General features: G+C 40.3%; 1 protein-coding gene across 2 annotated transcripts in view; it reads left to right on the top strand.

Annotated features, from left to right (window-relative positions):
* Positions 1 to 12,450, top strand: part of NCALD (neurocalcin delta) — a 431,524-nt gene that overhangs the window by 131,335 nt on the left and 287,739 nt on the right. Inside the window, exon 2 of one of the 2 annotated variants that reach the window (XM_082675134.1) lies at positions 4,671 to 4,723. The exons of the other annotated variant lie outside the window; for it this stretch is intronic. The gene's annotated coding sequence lies outside the window, so the exon portion shown is untranslated. The remainder of the gene's footprint in view (positions 1 to 4,670; positions 4,724 to 12,450) is intronic. 2 annotated transcript variants of the gene reach the window in all.

Below are 12,450 nucleotides of genomic sequence, written 5' to 3' on the forward strand. Positions count from 1 at the left end.
CTCCTTCTGGAAAAAGGGAAGAATCTCAGGGGATAAGACCAGGAGGGAGAAGCATCAATTACTAGCTCAAAACAGAATCCCACATTTGTAAGAGCTCAGTTAAAGAAAAACGGGCTGTCGAGAGTAATCTTCTCAACCTGAGCTGTTTCCAAAAGCAGCAAGTGGGTGCTGCTATCTGAGCTAAGCACAGAATGATGAGAAAATGCATACTGGTGGATTTTCCTCAAATCTTTAGAGTAAACAATTTTTTTCTTGCTATGCAAACTTAATTCTGTACCAAAATGGTCACAGAATACTGCAGCTCTGTGGCAACTCAGACATGATCCTAGATGAACATGCTCTGTCCTTCCAGATCCCTTCTTCCCGCTTCTGCACGCTGTTTTGGGTCCTGGGAGGCTAGTGTCCATGGATCACATCAATCACTTATTTGGCCAATGGGAAGTCCTGCTTTACCATCCCTTGATGGTTTCTTTAATCCTGTCTATACTTTGTAAATAATCCCCTTAATAAAAACTCCCATTTGAGTGTGTAATCTCTTTCATGCTGGGACCCTGAACTGATAAATCATCTAATCCTATATGACCATTTTACAGATGAGGAAACTGAGGCACAGAAAAGCCCACTGACTTTTCCAGTGGTGTCCCTTTCCTCCTCCTTTTCCCAGCCATGATTGAGTATTCACAAGTGAGACCTTGAATGCTGGACTGAGGATGAGATAACCTCTGAAACTAGAGTCTGCTCTGCTCTAATGTGATGACACATTTCTAAAAAACTTCCATTTATTTAAAAACTGTGCCCTTAAAAATGCTATTTTAAAAGACACAGACATAGAGAATGGATTTGAGGACATGGGGAGGGGGAAGGGTAAGCTGGGACGAAGTGAGAGAGTAGCATTGACATATATACACTATCAAATGTAAAATAGGTAGCTAGTGGGAAGCAGCTGCATGGCACAGGGAGATCAGCTCGGTGCTTTGTGACCACCTAGAGGGGTGGGATAAGGAGGGTGGGAGGGAGATGCAAGAGGGAGGGGATATGGGGCTATACATACATATGCATATAGCTGATTCACTTTGTTATACAGCAGAAACTAACACAACACTGTAAAGCAGTTATACTCCAATAAAGATGTTAAAAAAATGCTGTTTTATGTGGTATATGCATACAATGGAATATTATTCAGCCTTAAAAAAGAAGGTAATCCTGTCATATGCAACAACATGGATGAACCTTGAGGATGTTATGTGAAGTGAAATCAGCCAGTACTGCATGATTTCGCTTACATGAGTTATCAAAATAGTCGAACTCATAGAAGCAGAAAGCAGAGTGGTGGTTGCCAGGGGCTGGGGGAGAGGCAGAAAAGCGGAGTTGCTATTCGATGGGCATGAAGTTTCAGTTATGCAAGGTGAATAAGTTCTAGAGATCTGTGGTACAGCATTGTGCTGGTAATTAACAAGACTGTATTACACAGTTAAACATTCAAGAAGATAGATCTCATGTTCTGTTTTTTTCTTTAACCACAAAAAAAGAAGCAAAAAAAGTATTTTAATAGGTCAAAAAGTAGTTAGAGAAAGGAGTCCCCCTGGGGGGACACTGTCCATGGGGGCATGGCTGGGCCAGCGGAGAGGCAAGAAATGCCTTCTTCCTCCAGGGTAGAAGCACCTGCTGCAGGACTGGGCTGGAGGAGCATGGGCTGAACTTATCTCCACCCTCCTCTCAACTCATGCCTCCTGCACCCATCTCCCAACATATGAGGAGCCTCTGACCATGAGTGAGTGATTGAGTGTGTGTGTGTGTGTGTGTGTGTGAGAGAGAGAGAGAGACAGAGAGACAGAGAGACAGAGAGACAGAGACAGAGAGAGAGATGGGGAGGGAAGGAGAGGGAGAGAATGAATTTGCATTCTTCCTTTTATTAACTTTCCCAAGTTCTCTTGAAGAACCTTTTTTGACCTCTCGTATTTCATTGATTCTAAGACACGTTTTATTTTTTTCACATTTTAATACTCTGATACCAGGATGGGTCATACACTCGAAAGCATCTTTCATTGCTGTTGGTCAGGCGATGGTTGTGTTGTAGCTTCATTGTCCATGCGTGTGTGAACTTGGTAGTTCTGGCTGCATGATAACACGAGTGAAACTGCTCATTGTTTCAGTCAGCAGTCCATTCCATGATCATCTGAGGAAGGAATGTGGTCCTAGGTGTTGACTGAACTCTTCTGCTGACATCTGTTAGCAAGATTTTCTTGCCAGCATCAACACTGTGGAAAAGCATTAGAAGCTTAGAAGAAAATCCCAGATGCAGTACTTGAGCACTCCTTTAAGAAATGCTGCATCACTAAATCTCTTGGTGGTATAGAGGACAATATTGTGTGGAAAAACACAGTCATTGAACCCTGTGGCAAAAGTGATTCAGAAGAGTGGGTTTTAGATTTTTTGATGATGGCCATTCTGACTGGTGTGAGATGATATCTCATTGTAGTTTTGATCTGCATTTCTCTAATGATTAGTGATGTTGAGCATCCTTTCATGTGTTGTTGGCAATCTGTATGTCTTCTTTGGAGAAATGTCTATTTAGGTCTTCTGCCCATTTTAGGATTGGGTTGTTTGTTTTTTTGCTATTGAGCTGCATGAGCTGCTTGTAAATTTTGGAGATTAATCCTTTGTCAGTTGCTTCATTTACAAATATTTTCTCCCACTCTGAAGGTTGTCTTTTAGTCTTGTTTATGGTTTCCTTTGCTGTGCAAAAGCTTTTAAGTGTGGAGAAAAGGGAACACTCTTGCACTGTTGGTGGGAATGTAAATTGATACAGCCAATATGGAGAACAGTATGGAGGTTCCTTAAAAAACTAAAAATAGAACTACCATACGAACCAGCAATCCCACTACTGGGCATATACCTGAGAAAACCATAATTCAAAAAGAATCATGTACCAAATGTTCATTGCAGTTCTATTTACAATAGCCAGGACATGGAAGCAACCTAAGTGTCCATCATTGGATGAATGGATAAAGAAGATGTGGCACATATATACAATGGAATATTACTCAGCCATAAAAAGAAATGAAATGGAGATATTTGTAGTGAGGTGGATGGACTTAGAGTCTGTCATACAGAGTGAAGTAAGTCAGAAAGAGAAAAATAAATACCATATGCTAACACATATATATAGAATCTAAGAAAAATAAAAAAGGTCATGAAGAACCTAGGGGCAAGACAGGAATAAAAACACAGACCTACTAGAGAGTGGACTTGAGGACACGGGGAGGGGGAAGGGTAAGCTGTGACAAAGTGAGAGAGTGGCATGGACATATATACACTACTAAACGTAAAATAGCTAGCTAGTGGGAAGCAGCCGCATAGCACAGGGAGATCAGCTAGGTGGTTTGTGACCACCTAGACGAGTGGGATAGGGAGGGTGGGAGGGAGGGAGACGCAAGAGGGAAGAGATATGGGAACATACGTATATGTATAACTGATTCACTTTGTTATAAAGCAGAAACTAACACACCATTGTAAAGCAATTATAGTGCAATTAAGATGTTAAAAAAAAGTGGGTTTTGAATGTGATATCTAAATCAAATTGGAGCAACTAACCAATTTATTTCACTAATATTTTTACATTTTCATGAATATAATAAAACCTATGCCTAAGTAAATCTAATAGAGCTTTTTCAATAAGTACAAGATAAAAATTCTAAATCTTAGTACTGTATCACAGTTTAATTTGCAACCATTTTTTCTTTCCTATTATTATGTAAAATAGCATTGTCTCTTACAACCAGTGAATCTTAATCAATGAAGTATGGTAATGAAGTAGGAAGTCAATTAAATTATCAGTATGAATCAAAAGATGAGTTGGAAAGCTAAGACCTGAGGAATAAGTTTAGTAATTCTTTTGCTCAATAAATGTTTATTAAGTGTCTGCTGTGAGACCAGTGCTGGGATAGGCATGAGGATACAGCTGTGAACAAAGCAGATATGATCTCTGGGTGCACAGGGAAGACAAGATATATTGAATAAGTAGTTGCATGTACGATATTACAGAAGAAGACTTGCAGGCTTATTTGAAGTGTAAATAGAGGAGCTTAAGATGGTCAAGGGGAGCAGATGGCCTGAGTGAGGAAGTGACACTTAAGTGGAGAATGGAAGGACGAGTAGGAGTTAGCCAGGGGAAGAGGAGGGCAGTCCTGGCAGAGGGGATGGTGTGTGTGAAAGCTGGGATGTGCCAAGGAGTGAGGGGCTGAAGCAAGTCCAGTGTAGTGGGAGCCCAGACAGTGCTACGGGGATGAGAGACAAGGCTAGAGAAGTAGGTAGGCATCAGATCATGAAGGTCCTTATAAGTCGTGCCAAGGAGCTTGGCCTTTATCCTGTGGATAAGAGGAAGCTGTGGAAGGGGTTTCAGGAGGGGTGTGGTATGTCATGCTCAGATTTTAGAATTTCACTCTGGCTGCTGTGCAAAAATGGGGTGCTGTAGATCAAGGGCAGATGAAGGGAGCATGGCTGTAGTCACCTTCACTTGATTTGAGACATGGTAGCTGGGAGGGGTAGAAGATATCAAATGATGCAAGGGAATCCTGCAGCAAGCAATAGCCCCCATCACTGACTGCCTTCCTCAGATATTACATCCTTAATTCCTGATAACCTGAAGATAATAACTTTATTTTTGACAGAGTGACGACTTCTGGCTTGAGCCTGCAGTGTGCTTTGAGAGATCTTCCGCCAGGTAAGTGCAGAACAAATTTCCTCAGATTTATAAACCATGCTTTTCTCCCAAGACTTTCCTAAGACTCAAATCCAACATCTTATTTAATCCTTACAACAGCCCTATAAGTTAGGTGTATTTTATTGAGACACAGAGAGGTTAGGCAACTTGATCAACATGCACAAAGACGTTCATCACAGCATAAATTATACTTGCCAAATAAAACGAAACGAGGAGAGAATCTAAGTATCCAACAGTAGGCAAATTGTGTTAAATCAGTTATGGTACATCATTTGATGGAGGAACTTTAATAATAGTCTATATCAGATTAAGAAGTTTCTTTTCTATTCCTAGTTTGCTAAAAGCAAGTTAGTTGTCCTGGGTGTTGAATTTTATTGAATGCTTTTCTAATCTACTGAGCTGATGAAATGATTTTTATTCTTCATCTAATCATGGTAATTTATATTAATTGATATTCTAACATTAAATTACCTTGCATTTCTGAGACAAAATCAACTTGGTCATGATGCATTATCCTTTCTATATTTAGCTAAGATTTAGTTTTATCCTGAGATTGGATAAAATTTTTTTTTTCTGGTGTTTTCCTTGCCAGGAATGTTTTTCAAAATATTGGAATTGCTTGCTACTTGAATGTATGGGGGAATATGAGAGTAAAACAGTTGAGACCTGTTGTTTTCTTTGAGGGAAGAATTTTTACCTGCTGATTTAATTTCTGATTTATTTAGGTTTTCTGATTTCTTCTTGAGTCAGTTTTGGCACATTTTGTTTTTGATTATGTATACACATTTCTGTTGGATATGTATTGCAGCAAGGGAATTTCTGGATTATGGGGTAGGTGTGTGTTCAGCTTGAGAAGATACTATCAGTTTTTCAGAATGGTTCTATTAATTTAAAAATTTACATGCTAACCAGGAGTGTGTGAGAGTTCTGATTTCTCTGTATCCTTTCCAATACAAGGTATTTTCTGTTTTGTTGTTTGTTTGATTTTTCATTTAGTCTCTACTGCTAAGTGTGAAGTAGTATCATAGTGTAGTTTTGATTTGTATTTCCCTGTAGACTAATGAAGTTGGATACTTTTTCGTATGTTGATTGACCGTTTGAATATCTTGTTTTGTGAGAAGCCCTTTCAAGTCCCCCCCCCGCAAAAAAAGTGAAGTGCTTATTCAGGTCTTCTGAAAAAAAATTGTGTTGCCTTATTGAATTGTAGACATTTTAATAATATGTATTCTGGATTTGAGGCCTTGGTAGGATATATATGTTGTAAATATCTACTTTTTTTTCCTGTGGTTTACCTTTTTACTCTTTTTATGATCAGAAATTTCTTTAAAATAGTGTAAATTATCCATTTTTTTTTCTTTGTGGTTGGTACTATTGTACCTATTTAAGAAATCTTGGCCTTATTCTAAGATCACAAAGAACTTTTATGTTTTCTTCTGAAAGCTATATTATTTTTCTTTTACATTTTGAGCCACGATCCGTCTGGAATTGGTTTTATTGTATATGATGTGAGGTAGAGGGTCAAGATTAATTTTTTCCATGTGGATACGCACTTGACCAGAAGCCATCCTTTTGTCATGGCACTATTTACCTATTTATTTATTTTGGTCAGGCTTACTGAGGTATAATGAACACACAGTAAAATTCATGCTCTCGAAATTCATGGTTTGCTAAGCTTCACCAAAGTGTACCATCCTGAAACCGCCACCACAATCAGGATGCAGAATGTACCTAACACCTGAAAGAATGCTCCTTTGTAGTAACAATCACTGATCTGATTTCTGTCCCTAGATTTTTTTCTTTTTTCAGAATATATAAATGGGGTCATACAGTATGTGGCCTTTTGTTTTAGATTTCTTTTAAAAAAATCTCAAAGACTGTCAAAAATTCATCCATGTCATTGCTAGTACCAGTCATTTGTTCTTTTTTATTGCTGAGTAGAATTCCATTGTGTGGATGCACCACAATTTGTTTATCCATTAACCGATTGATGAACATTTGGGTTATTTATAGTTTTTGGCTCTTATGAATAAAGCTATTATAATTGCTCATTAATAGGTCTTTGTATGGATGTATGTTTTCATTTCTCTTGGGTAAATTACTAGGAGTAGGTTTATTGGGTCATATACTATATAGTATACTGGATTGTATACGTTTAACATTATACAAAAAAAATCCCTCCAGCTGTTCCCAAAGTGACTGTGCCATTTTGCATTCCATTCGGCAATACATAAAATTTTATTGCCCCACAGTCTCTCCACCACTTGGTATAATCAGTCTCCATAATTTTAGCAATTTTGAGTTGGTTTGTAGTATTATCTCGTTGTAACTTTAATTCTCATTTCCCTAATGATTAATGATGTTGAACATCTTTTTATGTGCTTCTTTGCCATCTGCATATCTTCTTTAGTGGAGTGTCTGTTGAAATCAGTCACCCATTTTAAGAATTAAGTTATCTATCTTTATATTATTGAGCTATAATAGAATCTATTCCGGATACAAACCCTTTATCAAATGTGTGCTTTGCAAATACCTTTTCCCAGGCTGTGGCTTGTTTTTCATACTCTTAAAAGCGTCATTCAAAGGGCAGAAATTTTTAATTTTCATGAAGTTCAATTTATCAATTTTTTCTTTGTTGGATAGCAGTTTTGTGTCCTAAGGAATCCTTGCTAAACCAAATATACAGAGATGTTCTTAATTTTTTTCCAGAAATTTTATAGTTAAAACTATAGTTAAACTATAGTTTAATATAGTTAAAACGTAGAAGTTTTGCATTTAGTTATATGACACATTTCGAGGTAGTTTTTGTATCTGGTGTGAGGTAAGGGTCATGGTTCAGTTTTTTACATGAGTGTCCACATTTTCCAGCACCATATGTTGAAAAAGCTGTCCTTTCCCCCTTTTAAATACCTGCATACCTTTCTCTCTCCTCCTCCTCCTGGTACTCTAATTACATGCATGTTAGACTGTTTAATATTGTTCTACAGCTCTTGGACACTTTTTTTTTCTTTTTCTTTCTTTCTTTCTTTCTTTTTTTTTTGTGTGGCTGCGCTGAGTCTTCATTGCTTCATTGCAGGGGCTATTCTTTGTTGCAGTGCATGGGCTTCTCATTGTGGTGGCTTCTCGTTGTGGAGCATGGGCTCTAGGCATGTGGGCTTCAGTAGTTGCAGCACATGGGCCCCAGAGTGCGTGGGCTTCAGTAGTTGCAGCGAGTGGGCTCAGTAGTTGCGGCTTGCGGGCTCTAGACCATGGGCTCAGAAGTTGTGGCACATGTGGCATCTCCGCAGACCAGGGATCGAAACTGTATCCCCTGCATTGGCAGGCAGATTCTTAACCACTGGATCACCAGAGAAGTCCACTTGGACACTTTTTAAAATTACCATTTCTCTTTGGGTAATTTCTATAGAAATGCTAAGTTCGTTGCTTCTTTTCTTTCACTGTGTCCTGTCTCATCAGCCAATCAAAGAATTCTTCACATCTGATATTGCATTTTATTTCTAGAATTTTTGTTTCTTTCCTGTAGTTTCCATGTCTCTGCTGAAATTCTCCATCTTTTCCTGGATTGTATCCTACTTTTCCATGTGAGCCTTTTACATATTAATCATAGCCATTTTAAAGTCTCTGATCATTCCAATATCCGGGTCATCTCTCTGTCTAGTTCTGTTGGTGGCTTTATCTTGACAATAGGTTGTTTTTCCTTGGTTTTTTGAATGTCTCATAATTTTAATTGCATGTTGGATGTTGTTGGTAGAAGAGCAGTAGGTAATAAAGTTGATAATATTGCCACCCAGAAATGGGCACACTTCTTTTGCAAGGCTGTTAATGTAAGAATGGTTTGGTCCCTTGTTAGCAGTTAATAAGATTAGTAGTTAGTAGGGAGTTTGGGTGGGGTTGGCCTCCTGGTTGCTATGGTTCTCTTCAGCCAAGCAGACTGCAGAGTTTTCCAGTGGTGGACTGAAGTTACCTCATGCTCAGTGTGTGGCCTGGTGTGCCAGAGGGTTTTTCTCACCGTCCAGACTCCATCCTCAGCTTTCCACTGAGGGGATCGCTCTCCATTGTTGATGCTCCTCTCCTAGCTGTGAATGGCTTTTGCTCATTGCTCAGTGCAAAGCTGTGGCTATGTTAGGGGGTTCCCAGTTCTTCTGGTCCAGCTCCAATCTTGGGCAGGCCTTGGGACTGCAGCTTTGTCCATGTTCCTGTTCCTCTTCGTGGCATTCCACTTCTGCCTTGTATCTGTAGGTGGCTTGGGTGGGAGAGAGTTCCCTGCCCCTCCCTCAGTGGTAGCAGACCTCTTCTTTGTGTCAGTGCAGGATTCTGGGCCTGAGAGTCCCTTGTTCTTCCATCAGGGCAGGACCAGCAGCATCAGTATCACCTGAGAGCTTGTTAGAAGTGCAGAATCGCAGGTCCCATGCTCAGACCTGATGAATCAGAGTCTGCATTTTGACAAGATCCCTGAGGGATTCTTGTGCACTTTGAGAAGTAGTGTTTTACTGCAGTGGTCCCCAACATTTTTGGCACCAGGGACCGGTTTCGAGGAAGATGATTTTTCCACGGATGGGGGTGGGGTGGGGGGAGGTTCAGGCCGTAATGCGAGCAGTGGGGAGCGATGGGGAGCGGCAGATGAAGCTTTGCCCGCTGGCCCGCTGCTCACTTCCTGCTGTGCGGCCTGGTTCCTAACAGGCCATGGACTGGTCCGCGGCCTGGGGGTTGGGGACCCCTATTTTACCCAATCACTGTTTTCTTTTCTTTCTTTCTTTTTTTTTTTTTTTGCTAACTGTGCTTTTAATAATGAGATTAAAATCCTTCAAACTCAAAATATTGTGAAGGTAACCCTACTTTAAGAATAAACTGGGTTGTAGTGCACACATATTTAAACTAAGGCATTTAAATGTTTTTTTCTAGTTAAATTATTGAATTTAATTGAACAATTATCATTGATATGCATAGTTAATGCTTCTTAGTTTCAAATTCTTCTTTGAGCTTTGTGTTCCTAGCACCCAAAAATCTTGACTCTTTCTTGTAGCAGGGATTTTTCTGTTGCTTCCTCTTATAAAGGAATTTCTTAGACCTTTGAAGCCTGCCTCCTAGGGGCAGTTCTTTCTTCCTCTCCACCTTGGGTTCAGCTCAAGCAACAGGTTCCTACATTGATGCTTCAAAGCCTGGCCTAAAGGGTTCTAGCAAGTACCCATCCCAAGAACCTTTAGAGACAAGGTTCTTGCTGAGAGACCCTCAGCTTTTGAATCTTCCCAACTTTGAGTATGTTGTGATGCAATGATGCAACTGTGCTGCCAGAATTCTAGTTTTCTCTGTTTTTTCTCAACTTTCAGTAAAGGTTAATTTTACGTTTATCCCAGTTCTTAAGTTGTCCTCTTTCCTTGGATTTCATAAAAAAATGCTGGCCATGATTGCTGGATTATAGCATCTGCTTTCCTTTTGTCTTTACCTTTGCTTTTGTATCCAGGTATTTTGAAGCCTCCCCCCACCCCCTGCCCCCATGTCTCAGTGAGAGACATCAAGTCAGAGAGTTCTGGCAATATCATTAAATTGTTTTAACATAGCTTGTTCAACCTGGGACCATCATGGAAGTATTCCAAGCAGGTGGACACAGAGGGGCCTCTTAGCTGAGTCAGCCCAGGTTAAGAGCTGTCCTGGTTTCCTGGGACCAGTGAATTATGCTTTAATCTTAGTGGTCACCCTTAGCTGCAAGGGAGGCTGGGAAATGTATCTTTGAGTTGGGCGTATTGTTGGTGCAAAAGAAATCAGGGCTGGGTTTGCTGTGGATGGAGAACTAAATGCAGATATCAGACAGACAGGGAGCTTTATTCAATATCAGCTTTATTCCCAGTGATCCTGGATTGGAGAATGAGCTTAAATTATGGACAGAATCAGCTAGAATCAGGCATCCTATTACGTTTATTGCTGAAGTCTTCTTTCATGGAAAAGAAAAATACATGCTGCTGAGGCCAGAAATAGAAAGGAGGGTGTCCAAACCTCCATGAACTTTCCCTCACTCAGTCTGAGCAATTCAAGGAGTCACTTCCTTGAGGAGGAGTGAAGGGATGTAGTGAAGCGTAGAAGTCACCTTCCAATAGTCACCTTCTTTTAAGAAGACACACAGTTTTATTTTATGTGCCCAAGCAGGGATGCTGGGAAGGCGAGAATAATGTTCCTCCTCGTAATTGTTACGTACACGTGTGTGTCACACACACACACACAATGTCTTATTATATATTATGACATATTGTGACAGTTGTGTTATATTTTTCCCAACTCCTACAGTTAATGACTTTGTAATATAGATGGTAACCTCTTATGAGAGTTGAGCAAAGGGAGAATTCACATATGTTGAAGTTGTGAAACCCTCATAAAGGAGATGGAGATGAACTGCTTATAGATTTTAAAGATTTGTAGAATAGTTTCAGGTTGAGAAGAAGAATGATTCAGTGCAAATAAATAGCATGGGCTGCAGCCAGTAGACTTCCAGCTGCTTTGGAAGCTTGCTGCAGGATTCTTTATAGCATCCCCCCACTTCATTGCTGCACAGAAACCAACCAACAAGCTGCTGCCTCCGCCCCCCCCACCCCGTCCCCCAACCCGAGGGTTTTGCTGCAGACTTCCTTGGTGTGCAGCAGGCTCCAGCCCCTCTTCTCGCCTGGTCACCCTTGACTCCTGCGGTCACGCTGATTGGAAGCCCATAACAACCCCCCTGCTCACTACACAAGGCTCAGCTCAGGACCGAGTTGACAGCTAATTGTTGCTGCTGATTGCTTTGCTGACGGTGCTTTGTGGCTATTTTGGTTTTTCTCAAGAGTTCCTTAATTAGAGGAAATGACATTGTGTGCTGTCCAATCAGCCTCTTATCAGACATTATTCCATTTGTAGGATAATCAGGTGACATTTGGGTTTGTTCCTGCCAATCCGGTATGAGGATTGTGGCCTGTGGTGCAGTTGGCTTGGCAGAACAGAAGTCCCTACCCAGCTCTGAGACAGCGTTGCCCTGGTATGAGGGAGGAGAATTCTGCATTCCCAGTGTGGTCTCAGAGACCCAGGGATGCACTGGGGCCCCTGTTCAGGAAGCAATGTCCCACTGAAATCTTACACCTCACAGCAGCCATTCCCTCAGAGGATGCTGACTTTCTTCTCTTTGAAACGTGATGTTTCAGGATTCCTTTGATATTTGCCTTTCTGGCCAACATGGAGAGACCCTTTCATTTCTCCCTGGGAGAAAGACAGATATGACCTGAGGATGGCCTCTATTTGGTGAAGTTTTAGAGGTGGTTTGCCATTCAGTGTAGTGAGATCTCACTACATTGCTTTAATTGCCAGGAAGAACCATCTTAAGTTATAAAAATTCTAAATTATAAAAGAAGTTCGAACAGATTTACAGCTCTGAAATCCACAGAACTTTTACCAGCTGTTTTTAAGGCTCTTTTATTGAATGCTTTATTTTAAAGCATTAATAAAGCATTGAATAAATAACTGTGTTTACTTGCATGTAAACCATGTGTGAAAGTTTAAAAAATCTATTTGTCCAAGTATGAGTATGGACCCTTCTTTTCTAATTTTTTGTTTTTGGTATTAACTTATTGCAACAAGGATTTATTGAGCCTGCTGATGTGCCCTTGGACTTATTAACAAAGCAGCGTGAGACACAGTCCCTCCTGCAAGGAACTTACATTCTAATCAGGGAATCAACATTCTCCATTGGTCCTTTCTTCATGGTTTCATTG

Source organism: Grampus griseus (genome assembly GCF_964374135.1).
Source record: "Grampus griseus genome assembly, chromosome: 17".
Lineage (NCBI taxonomy): Eukaryota > Metazoa > Chordata > Mammalia > Artiodactyla > Delphinidae > Grampus > Grampus griseus.